Raw genomic sequence first — 10,523 nt, 5'->3', positions numbered from 1 at the left:
GGTAGAAAGGAGGAACAACTGACCTGTCAGCCTCACCTCTGTGCCTGGGAAGATCATGGAACAGATCCTCCTAGAAGCTATGCTAAGGCACATGGAGGACAGGGAGGTGATTTGAGACAGCCAGCATGGCTTCACCAAGTGCAAGTCCTGCCTGACTAGTGGCCTCCTATGATGGAGTGACTACATCATTGGACAAGGGAAGAGCTACGGATGTCATCTATCTGGACTTCTGAAAGGCCTTTGACATGGTCCCCCACAACATCCTTCTCTAAATTGGAGAGATACAGATTTGATGTGCGGACTGTTCAGTGGATGAGGAATTGGCTGGATGGTCACATCCAGAGGATAGTGGTCAAGGTTCAGATGGAAATCAGTGACAAGTGTTGTCCCTCGGGGGTCTGTACTGGGACCAGTACTGGTCAATATCTTCATCAATGACACAGACAGGGGTATCAAGTGTGCCCTCAGCAAGTTTGTGGATAACACCAAGCTAAGTGGTGTGGTTGATACATTCTGAGGGAAAGGATTCCATCCAGAGGGACCTGGACAGGCTCAAGAAGTAGGCCTGTGCAAACCTCATGAAGTTCAACAAGGTCAAGTGCAGGGTCCTGCATGTGGGTCAGGGCAACCTGTGGTATCAATACAGGTTGAGGGATGAAGGGATGGAGAAAGACTCCGGGGTACTGGTGGACAAAAAGCTGGACATGAGCTGAGAATGTGTTCTTGCAGCCCAGAAGGCCAACCGTATCCTGGGCTGTATCACCAGCAGCGTGGCCAGCAGGATGAGAGATGTGATTAAGTCCTCCTACTCCGCTCTTGTGAGACTTCCCCCTGCAGTGCTTCCTCCAGCTCTGGGGCCCCAGCACAGTAAAGACATGGACCTGTTGGAGGAGGGCATGAAGATGCTGTGAGGGCTGGAGCCCCTCTGCTGTGAGGACAGGCTGGGAGAGTTGGGGTTGTTCAGCCTGGAGAAGAGAAGGCTCTGGGGAGACCTTATTGCAGCATTTCAATACTTAAAGGGGACCTGTAAGAAAGACAGGGACAGACTCTTTAGTAGGGCCTGTCGTGATAGGACAAGAGGTAGTGGTTTTAAACTGAAAGAGGAAAGATTTAGACTAGATATAAAAAAGAAATGTTTTATGATGAGGGTGGTGATCCCCTGGGGCAGGTTGTCCCGAGAAGCTGTGGCTGCCCCATCCCTGGAGGAGTTCAAGGCCAGGTTGGACGGGGCTTGGAGCAACCTGGGCTGGGGGGAGGTGTCCCTGCCCATGGCAGGGAGGTTGGAACTAGGTGATCCTTAGGGTTCCTTCCAACCCAAGCTATTCTATGATCATGATCATCCTTCCTTGCAACAAAGAGAGAGAACTTGAATTTGCAGCATTGAATGTATTTGTGTCTGTGTCTTAAACAGATATAGTATGGAGTTTGCCTTATGCTCTCATCTAGCTTGTATTCTCTCAACTGTAACTAAAATTCAATGAGGTGATCGATGCTCTCTGTGTCTGACATTCTTAGTACGCAGTCTTAAGCTGCTTCACTCTCGGAGTGTTTCACAAACTGCCAGTGGAGACAATTAACCTTTTGTCACATGGGATACGGAGTAGCCCTGTGTTTGTTTTTCCAGAAAACAGGCGTATGAGTAACTTTTTGACATTTTTACAAGAAGCCTGGTTCAAGGTGATACCTGAAGTATTGGGGCAGCCGGAGTTAATGGACAGAGCTGTGGTGCTCACTTGCATTGGTGACTGTTTAAGGGAGAGAGAAGCAAGACTTCCTCTGGTGTCCTGGGCACTCATGCTCGCTTCTTCCCAAGATACAGCATCTGGTGGCTTGCTCAGATAGTTTGTGGCTCCTACACTTGCTGACAAAAGAGAAGGGTGTGGATACCACCTTACGCTCCTCAGTGTCTGCTGTGACGTTCACCTTCCCTCAGTGTATGCTTCCATATCGCTAGAGACCCTGTCTGTCACAGTTATTAAAAAGGTCACGACAGCACCTGAAGTTAGTTTCTCATTTATCATATGACTATGAAATAGAAATTGTAGAGGAAATTGTGTGAATGATTGTACCCACTTACTCTCTGAGACCTGATCTTGGTCTGAGAAACTGAAAATTTCCTCAAACATGCTGAGCGGTATGCAGGCAGCTTTTATCTGATATATTAACGGAGCAGGAAGGCATCATGCTTCTTGCAAGCAATAACACGCGGTCTCGCTCTCTTGCCAGCAGAGAGGTCCTAGTGCCATCTGAGATGCTGTAGGACATCCAGATGTACCTGGCAGATATAACGTAGGACCTGTAGTAGGAGAGCTGTTGACTTCAGAAGTTGACAGGGGGAGGTTGGCTATGGTACCTTGGAGCATCTCAGATGACACTCCACGCCTATGTATTGCAAATGACTCGAGGCTTAATTGTCTTGTGTACCACAGGGTTTCTGAAGCTTATGAAGTTTAAGGCAAGCCCTGTGGTGGCCAAACATAGTATGAAATAAGTATCTAAGAGCATTGTGATCTAGCAAAGAATGTATCTTGTGCTTATAGGAAACCTTTAATTAATTAAATTAGTATTCTCTATACAGAAGAGGATTTGAGCGTGTTCACTTAATTAGTCGTGTACCTTTCCTTTTTCTATACTCATTGTGAAATAAAGATAGCAGGTATCAAGAACAGGAATCTGTGATGTTGGCCCCTAACCTGGGTTTCTGTTATTCAGATAGAATCAGTCTCATATTGAATATTACACTTATCTTGCGTCCACAGTCACAGATTTCTTTAATAGAAAACTTTGCTGTTAATTACAGCAATATCTGTCCCAATCTCCACACTTCCTGTTTCCAAGCCAATTGATATTTTAATTTTGATTTTGGTGTTAGGTACTTCTAAGCGTTCTAGATGAATTTATTAAGGCAATAAACTGAACATGTTTTCACTTTGTAGCTTTCTGTGTTTGGAATTTGGAAACAGGCAAAGCTTTCCGATCAGAAGAAGTTAGCCTTTGATACTTAAACTGTTCTTTCTTTCTTTTTCTTTTCTCTAATTCTCATTATAATCCCATCAACTGACATTTATTGAAAGTACTGTGGCAAACCTCTGAAACACTGAAGATCTCCAACTGGTAATAAAGCATGAGAATTTAAAAATAAGTGACCTGATTTACCTGCAGGACAAAAACTAATTTCGTGGCCATACTGGCTTTTAATCAGAGGGATATGCTGAAAGTGATCTGGGTTTGTATTAAAAATAATAGCAAAACATTCAGCAGTCACTAAATAGTCTCTAGTATTCTCAGATTTTTATTTAACCTGCAAACTCACTTAGCATCTCTAAAAAGAACTGTGCTACATATTCATGTATACATACAGAAGTAACCTTACTTTTTAAATTTTATTATTGTAGGCACAGTGACATCTGTAATGGCTAGCAAAGGCTGGTTTTCACTTCATTTGCTGGTTAATAATGTAAAAAAAGCTACAATTATTTCAGACCTGTTTTCATGTTTCCTAAATATGAGCTGACACAACCAATTTTAATATATTTTTCTTTTTTTTTAATGTGAAAAAATAGAGACCAGCATTGGTTTGTATTTGACAACTAATTGGGCAAAATTAGTAAAGACTGCATTTTTTTCTCATTGTTTCACTCATTATCATTACTTCTTTTGGATGACTTACAGGAAACAGACTGACTGACATTGGCAGCTGTATTTGTGAGATTATAAACATTTCATATTGTTCACAAAACTAGAATTTATTTCAAGTTCCAAAACCTATCCATTCCCAAAACAGGAAAGATTTTTTGCATTTGTGTCAGCGTTGGGAATATAACCAGTTAAGCTATGTAGGAGAAAAAGTGATAGTAATTATAAATAAGGCTGAGTGAATATAGTGTTTCATTTATTTGAATAAAGTTCATTACCTCTTCTGAGATGTATATTTAACTAGCATTTCATACATGGAAGTTGGAGTTTTCACGAGAGAATGAATACATTTTCAGAAGTTATTTTTGTTAAGATTGCAGTATATTAAGACTGAGCTGTAGCTGAAGAGCACTGATATAGCATTCAGAACAGTAGTAAAAGGATTTATATTAACATAATAGCAAATGCTATATGTGTCGCCTCCCAAATTTCAGCAAAGATTGACATATAAAAGAATTTCAAATATATGCAACAAGGGCACGTGAAACTAAGATGCTAAAAACAACCACAACATGAAAATTAAGACACATTTAGTTATTTAGACGTAGCTTGGTTAATGCGGTGAAAAGTTTATTCTGAAAAGGTATGATGAAGTCTTAAAAAGAGTAGTAGTAGATAATCCTTAAATGTAGTGTTAACATTACAATTTTAGGTATTATCTTTCAAAAGTTTCTCCTTAAGCGGTAATCTTCAATCTCCTTTGAAAAGCTTGAGGAAGAGCTGCTGTTCCTCCCAGTTCTCTCGTAGCCTCTCGCTCTCGGGTGTCTGGGGGCAGCGGGACGGCGTGGCACGGCCAAAACCCGTCGCTTCTTCCCTTGGTTCCTGGCTGGTGAATACTAATGGTGCTCAGGAAGAATGCCGGTCTCCTCGGCTGTCAGTAATCGGAGGAGGAAGGAGAAAAGGGGAGGTTGTGCATCCTGTTGCGCGAAGCGCCCAGTGAGCCCAGTGACCCCCGCAAGCTGTGGGTGCGCGTTCAGGGCATCCCCGTACGTGGGCTCGCTGTACTCGTAGCATCCCTTAGAGGAAAGGCAGACTGAAGAACTGTGCAGTTGTCTCGGAGTTTGTGTAACTGAGAGCATTACTCTCTCGCCTCTACTTAACGAGACGTTTCCAAAGTGTTAGGTATGATCTTTAAGAAGTTGTTTGCCTCCCCCCGTCCTATACTGCAAATGACGTACAAACCCAAATACACTCAGTGACCGCTTCGCTGCTAGTTTTATGTAAGCAGAAGATACTGGTTTTATGTCTAGTAAGTTTGTTAAAAAGGCAGTTCTAAGATTTCTTACACTTGTAAGTTAACAAATAGATTATTTTGTCAGTTCATAAAAAGTCATTCTGTACCGTAATTTTTAAGAGAAATAATAGTGCATTTTTTAGACACGAAGAAACTTAATGTCTGTTTTAAGTGGAGAATAAACCAGGAAATCTAACGTACGGAGCCCGGGTAGGGGTTTCTGCAATGAAAACCCTGCAGACGCTTTCTCCACAGTGGAAGCAGTACTCTTCCTGGGGTAAGGCTTCACGAGGCCCATGTGATCCTAGAATAATTAGAAGTACACCTAATAACTTAAAGTGGCAATTTGATCCACTTATATTCAGCGTATAAGCAGGCAAGATTCCGCTGGAGATCAAGATTCTCAAATTATGTGTTTTGAAACTGAGATAGACCTACAAAGCGGGCATAATATCTTAGTTGTTCTTTGGATTTGCTTATGTATTTTTTAATTTTAGTTCCACTTGAGATAATCAATTGAAGTTAAAGCTACAATAAAATACAATGAGAAAGTGACGCAGCCAGTAATTTCTTCTTGCGCACACAAAAGCCTTTGAGTAGTTAGAATAAAATCCAGAGGTCCCTGCAAACTTTTAAAACTTGCTTTATTAAATCGGCCATCCTTTGAATTCAGTGCCTGCTTTTTGCCATGACTGTGAAGTGTGAATGAAGACCGTAGGCTTTGAAATCCAGAACGTTTTAAATCCATTGTGATGGATTTAAATCCAACTGATGATTCTTCGCCAGCCTCAAAAGCCACGCTGATTTTACTGTCGGTATAGAGGGTTTATAACACAGCTCATCAGCACAGCATCTGGCCAGATTTTATTTTTAAACATATGTGGATATTATTATGCAACTTCGTTTTCTTCGTTGGACAGGGCACAAGCCGATCCCCTTGCGGTGATGTGGGTTATCTGGTCAGATGGCGTTTGAAATCCAGAGCGGGGGACGCACTCGGAGGATCTCTACCGCCCGCAGCAGCAGTGGCAGCAGCACCGCGGCCCGAGTGGCGCGCAGCCCGGCGGCCCCTGCCACTGGTCTCTGACTGTAACTTTGTTCCTGTAGGAAATGAATGCTCTATTAATTTGTTGAAAAAGATTAAGGAGTATTCTGAGACATCAGCAGCCCTGTATTAAATGTCCTCAGAAGGCCAAAAATTGGATTTATGCCTTTAGTCCTTTTCTACTGGTATTTTCCTTTCGATAGACGGGTTGTCTCTGTGTGTGAAGGTCTACTTTCTTTCATATCATGCTCATGGTATATCAGGTTAATAATACATGACTTCATTTAATAATTCTAAAGATTATTTTAGGAGCAGTGGGGTGAAGAAATTCATTGGCAGATGGTTGAGAAACACCACTGAAGTTACTCTACTCGCTGCTCTTTCCAATACACCAAGGAGTAGATTTCAGTATCCCATCTGACATGTTAGCGTGCGGAGTGCTGTCTCTGACCGCATGTTTTAGGTGTCTACGTTAGCAATAGATGTGTGTGAATAGTAAATTATTCTAGTCACTTATTATTCCTGATGACTAGTAAATTATTTTAATGATGTTGACTATCCTATTCATGCGTTACTTGAAAGTGATTGGAAGTGAATTGCTGTCAAAAAGGCTTTGCAGCTGCAAAAAATTACACTTCTACTTTTGTTGTATTCCCTTTACCCCCAAATAGAATGTACTATTTCTGTCTCTCCACTTGATTCAGCCAGCTGTCACTCACAGGTCCGCAGGCAGTTACAACGCGCTGCCATCGTACCCCAGCTGCCTCTGACAGACTACTGTTTTGTCGTGCAGTGCGTACAGGATAATCTCTGAACGCCCGTCTCCCACGGGAAACTGTTCTTTCATTGGCCACACTCTTGTTCAGCTGAATGGTCGGAGATGTCCGGGTCGGGTTCCCAGCGCATCTTGACCTAAGACGAGTTTTGCATGATCTCTGTAACACGGGGCTGTCTAAAACAAACATATCGCTAATATTTCCAAAGGTTTTGTTTCAGAAATGAGTTAGAAATAGTTTGATTTAGTTTGTAGAACCCCTAACATCTCACATCAACAATTTGACATATGTTAATTATGAAATAGTTGTATAGTTACAGATGGAAAACAAAAATGGTGCTTTTCATACCAAGTGGTCTGTGACAAGTAGCAGAAAGAATGTTTTCTAAAAGGCACTCATTCTCCGGGAATACGTTACTTTCATTTAGGGTCTCCTGAATTGTGATATTATTTCCTGGTCTGTTTTAATAATTGTGTCCATGTGCTTGTTCTTCATACTCAGAAAGATACTAAGTCCTTAAAGGAATATGCAGAAACAGGAAAAAGAACTATGGTGTGGGAACAGCAGAAGTTGGCCGCTTCATCTGCGTAACCCAGACTGAGTTGGATCGTACAAAATGCTTATTTACACTTATCCTGATGTCTCCCCTTTCTTCTCTTAGTGATCAGATAGGAAACAGAGCAATTATAATTTTATTAATCGTGTGTTCTGTTTACTCCAGAAAGCAACAAAAAAGATCTCACTTGGCAGAGGGTGTGAGTGGAAAGGAAAGCTGATTTCTCTCGCAGGAATTCAGCTAGCCAAAGGACTGTTTGCCACGTTAATGTTTATTTCAGACATAGTGGATTACTGTTACAGATTAAATCTGGTGAATGTGAAAGAAAACAGCTATTGAACTATTCCTTTTTAATAACGCCATCCAAAGCCTTCAGCTGAGCATTAATGGCGCTCGGGAGATGAGCAACGTGGAGTACGTGGTTTGCCGTGTCTGCCCGGCAAATTCCGAGGAGCTGCTGGCTTCCCTCCCTGCCCGGGGCACGCGGGCAGAGAACGCGTCTGATCAACTGCCGTGACAATCTACGGAGGAGCTCCTGTAGCTCTGAGTCGGTTTTGTGCTGTGATCTTTGACAGCTTTGCTCTGGAGAGAGATTCTGGGCTTTAAGACAACTTCAAGAAAATCTCAGTCTCGCCTCTTTAACGTCACAACAGGTATCTCTCTCTGTCTATTAGTTCTCCTGCATGTTTTAAACTTGCATTAAACAATATTTTTCACACCTAATGGTGCTTTTCAGGTTTTTTTAAATGTCATATTTCACTATCATGTCCAGTTTTCAAAATAATACTGAAGTGGGTTTTAGGTACTTTATTGGTAATATGTCCCATTATCCATGTCTCTGAAGTAGTCTGCTAATTATTAAATGAATTTTAAATTTTGTCTTGTGTGTATATGTATATGCACCTTCTTTTAATCACTAATTATTATGAGATACGATAGAGCAGTTTTTCAGTCGCTCCCTTGCTTTCAGTATGGTTTTCAAAATACAGGTCTTCTAATTCTCTTATGAGTGGTTGTGCTGCACGGTGATGCTTTAGGTAGGCAGATACCTCACTGATGCCAAGCGCTGTGGTGTTTGTCAAAAAGAACATTAGCTTCCAGTGTGTGGGGTTTTGTTTTTGTTTTTTTTTTCTTTGTGGTAACAGTGAAATTTGCCAAAATAATGTATGATCCTTATTTGTGTTGACAATGAGTTATGGCTTTAAAAATACTAAAGGTATTAATGTATGTTTTACACTTTCAATTTTTTTTCATCCTCTTCCTTCTCAGGGATAGTCCTTAACACCCTTGGTGCAGCTTCAGACTATGAACTTCAGTGAAGTCGGTAATAATGTCTTCAGAATCAGTGGCTCTTAAATCACATGGTTTTTGCCGTCAGCAAACACATAAGTGAAGTAGAGAGGGTGACATCCAATTAACACAGCCTTTTGTAGGTTTAATGAGTAATGATAAATTTAAAGTCTTTCTTTGGCACTTTAAAGTAGGTGAAGTTAAAAGTAGAATGAACTAAAGAGATTGTTGTTCCATTGGTTCATAATACATTATTTGTCTTTTTTTTTATACTGGGATAGGGGGCATTTTCTTTGAAAAGACACACATTGGTTATTTGAATAAATTTGTTATAATAAAAAACAATAAAACATTAATTCCTGTAGTGTGTGGAATTACATAGTAAGATGAGCCATGCTGTTTCATTACCTGTTGGGTTTTTTGTTTGTTTGTTTTAAATATTCAGTTAGTACCCCCTGGATATCACTAAAATGTGGGGCTTTTCTTCATTTCCATTGACATTACCTTATTAATAGCTCTGAGAAAAAGTATTACTAGTCCTGTAGCAGCAATTTTATAGACTTGACAAAACATTTAATTATGGTTTTAATTAGCAAGTAGGACCTCTGCATAACAAATATTTTGTTCTCTTATTAAAGCTAAGTAAGAAACTCTGGGGTTTTTTGTTTTGTTTTTAAAAGGCAGAACAACTTTATAGCTATTCAGAACTAACTGTAGTTAAGGAACATGGTTCATTTTACTTTTTTGTTTTGTTTGTTTTTGTTCCAGTTTGTGTAGACAAAATATTTGTGACTGTGGTTTGATAAGATACTTTTTGGTCTCCCTGAACTTTTCCAATCAACAGCAGCAGAACTACTTCGTATTGTTCTGCAAGTGGTCTTCAGAGTAAGAACAACTCTGCTCTGCGTTCATTGTGTATTCCTTGGGGTACTTCTATAAAGCAAGTCATTTAGATTCTCTTGTCACATTAAGGTCCACCAAATGTAGGAGCAAGTTGGCTCATCTCACTATGGTAAATAAAATAAATAAAAGGCAGAATGCAGTCAATGTTTATATAGTTCAAGTGAATTCTGTGGAGCTAATTATCCTTTTCCTTAGTATGGTTTTATTCACTCTAGCTGTTGTGTTCGTGACTTGCTTTGATATAAAGAATATCAGAGTTTAGGTCCTTAGTTTCTAAGAATACATCTGGGATACTGTGAGGAATTTCTTGCTTGTTGAGCATCCTCCAAAGGAAAGAAGCTTATTCGGAGATTTTAAAAAAGAGTGTGTAATCCTTCAGTCATGCCTCTATCACATTCTCTTCTGAAATAGGAAGAAGGACAATTACTTTAAATGGTGGTAGATCTCTTCTGTGAAACTGTATTTCTTGACATAAAAATGAAACCCCCAAATTGAAGTTAGTCTGAGTTTTGGAACAACTATAACTGGAAACCCCCCCAAAATTGTAACTTTTGAGTTATGGTGAATGTAGTTCTATGTAGAATCTAATTATATGTGCTGCAAATGAACAATTTATAAACTCGGTTAAATGTATCTTGCTGTGGGTATTTGAGCGCATTTCAGTGTAGTGGAGATGCCAAGGTATAGAGGCATGGTCATCATGAAATACGTAATAAGTAGTTACCAACAGATTGAAGATGGGATTGAAAGTTCATTTTCTTAGAGCTACATACACTTTCAGAAAATCAGAGACTGATTTTTTTTTTTTCTTTTAAAGGTACTTATGCTTCTTACTAATTTGAGTTCAAATGGAAACACACGGTAACCTGAAATAGGACATTACTTTAGGAGTACAAGCTTACATAATTTAATCAGAATTATGAAGGTTCTGATCACTAATTATTAGATTTAATTGAACTTCTCTCTCTTTCTCCATATGAACAACTGCCTTTGTTGTTCCCTATACTTTCTCCCATCCTGCTG

Source organism: Charadrius vociferus, unplaced genomic scaffold (assembly GCF_000708025.1).
Source record: "Charadrius vociferus isolate BGI_N301 unplaced genomic scaffold, ASM70802v2 scaffold141, whole genome shotgun sequence".
In the NCBI taxonomy this organism is placed as follows: domain Eukaryota; kingdom Metazoa; phylum Chordata; class Aves; order Charadriiformes; family Charadriidae; genus Charadrius; species Charadrius vociferus.
This window is presented reverse-complemented; position numbering follows the sequence as displayed.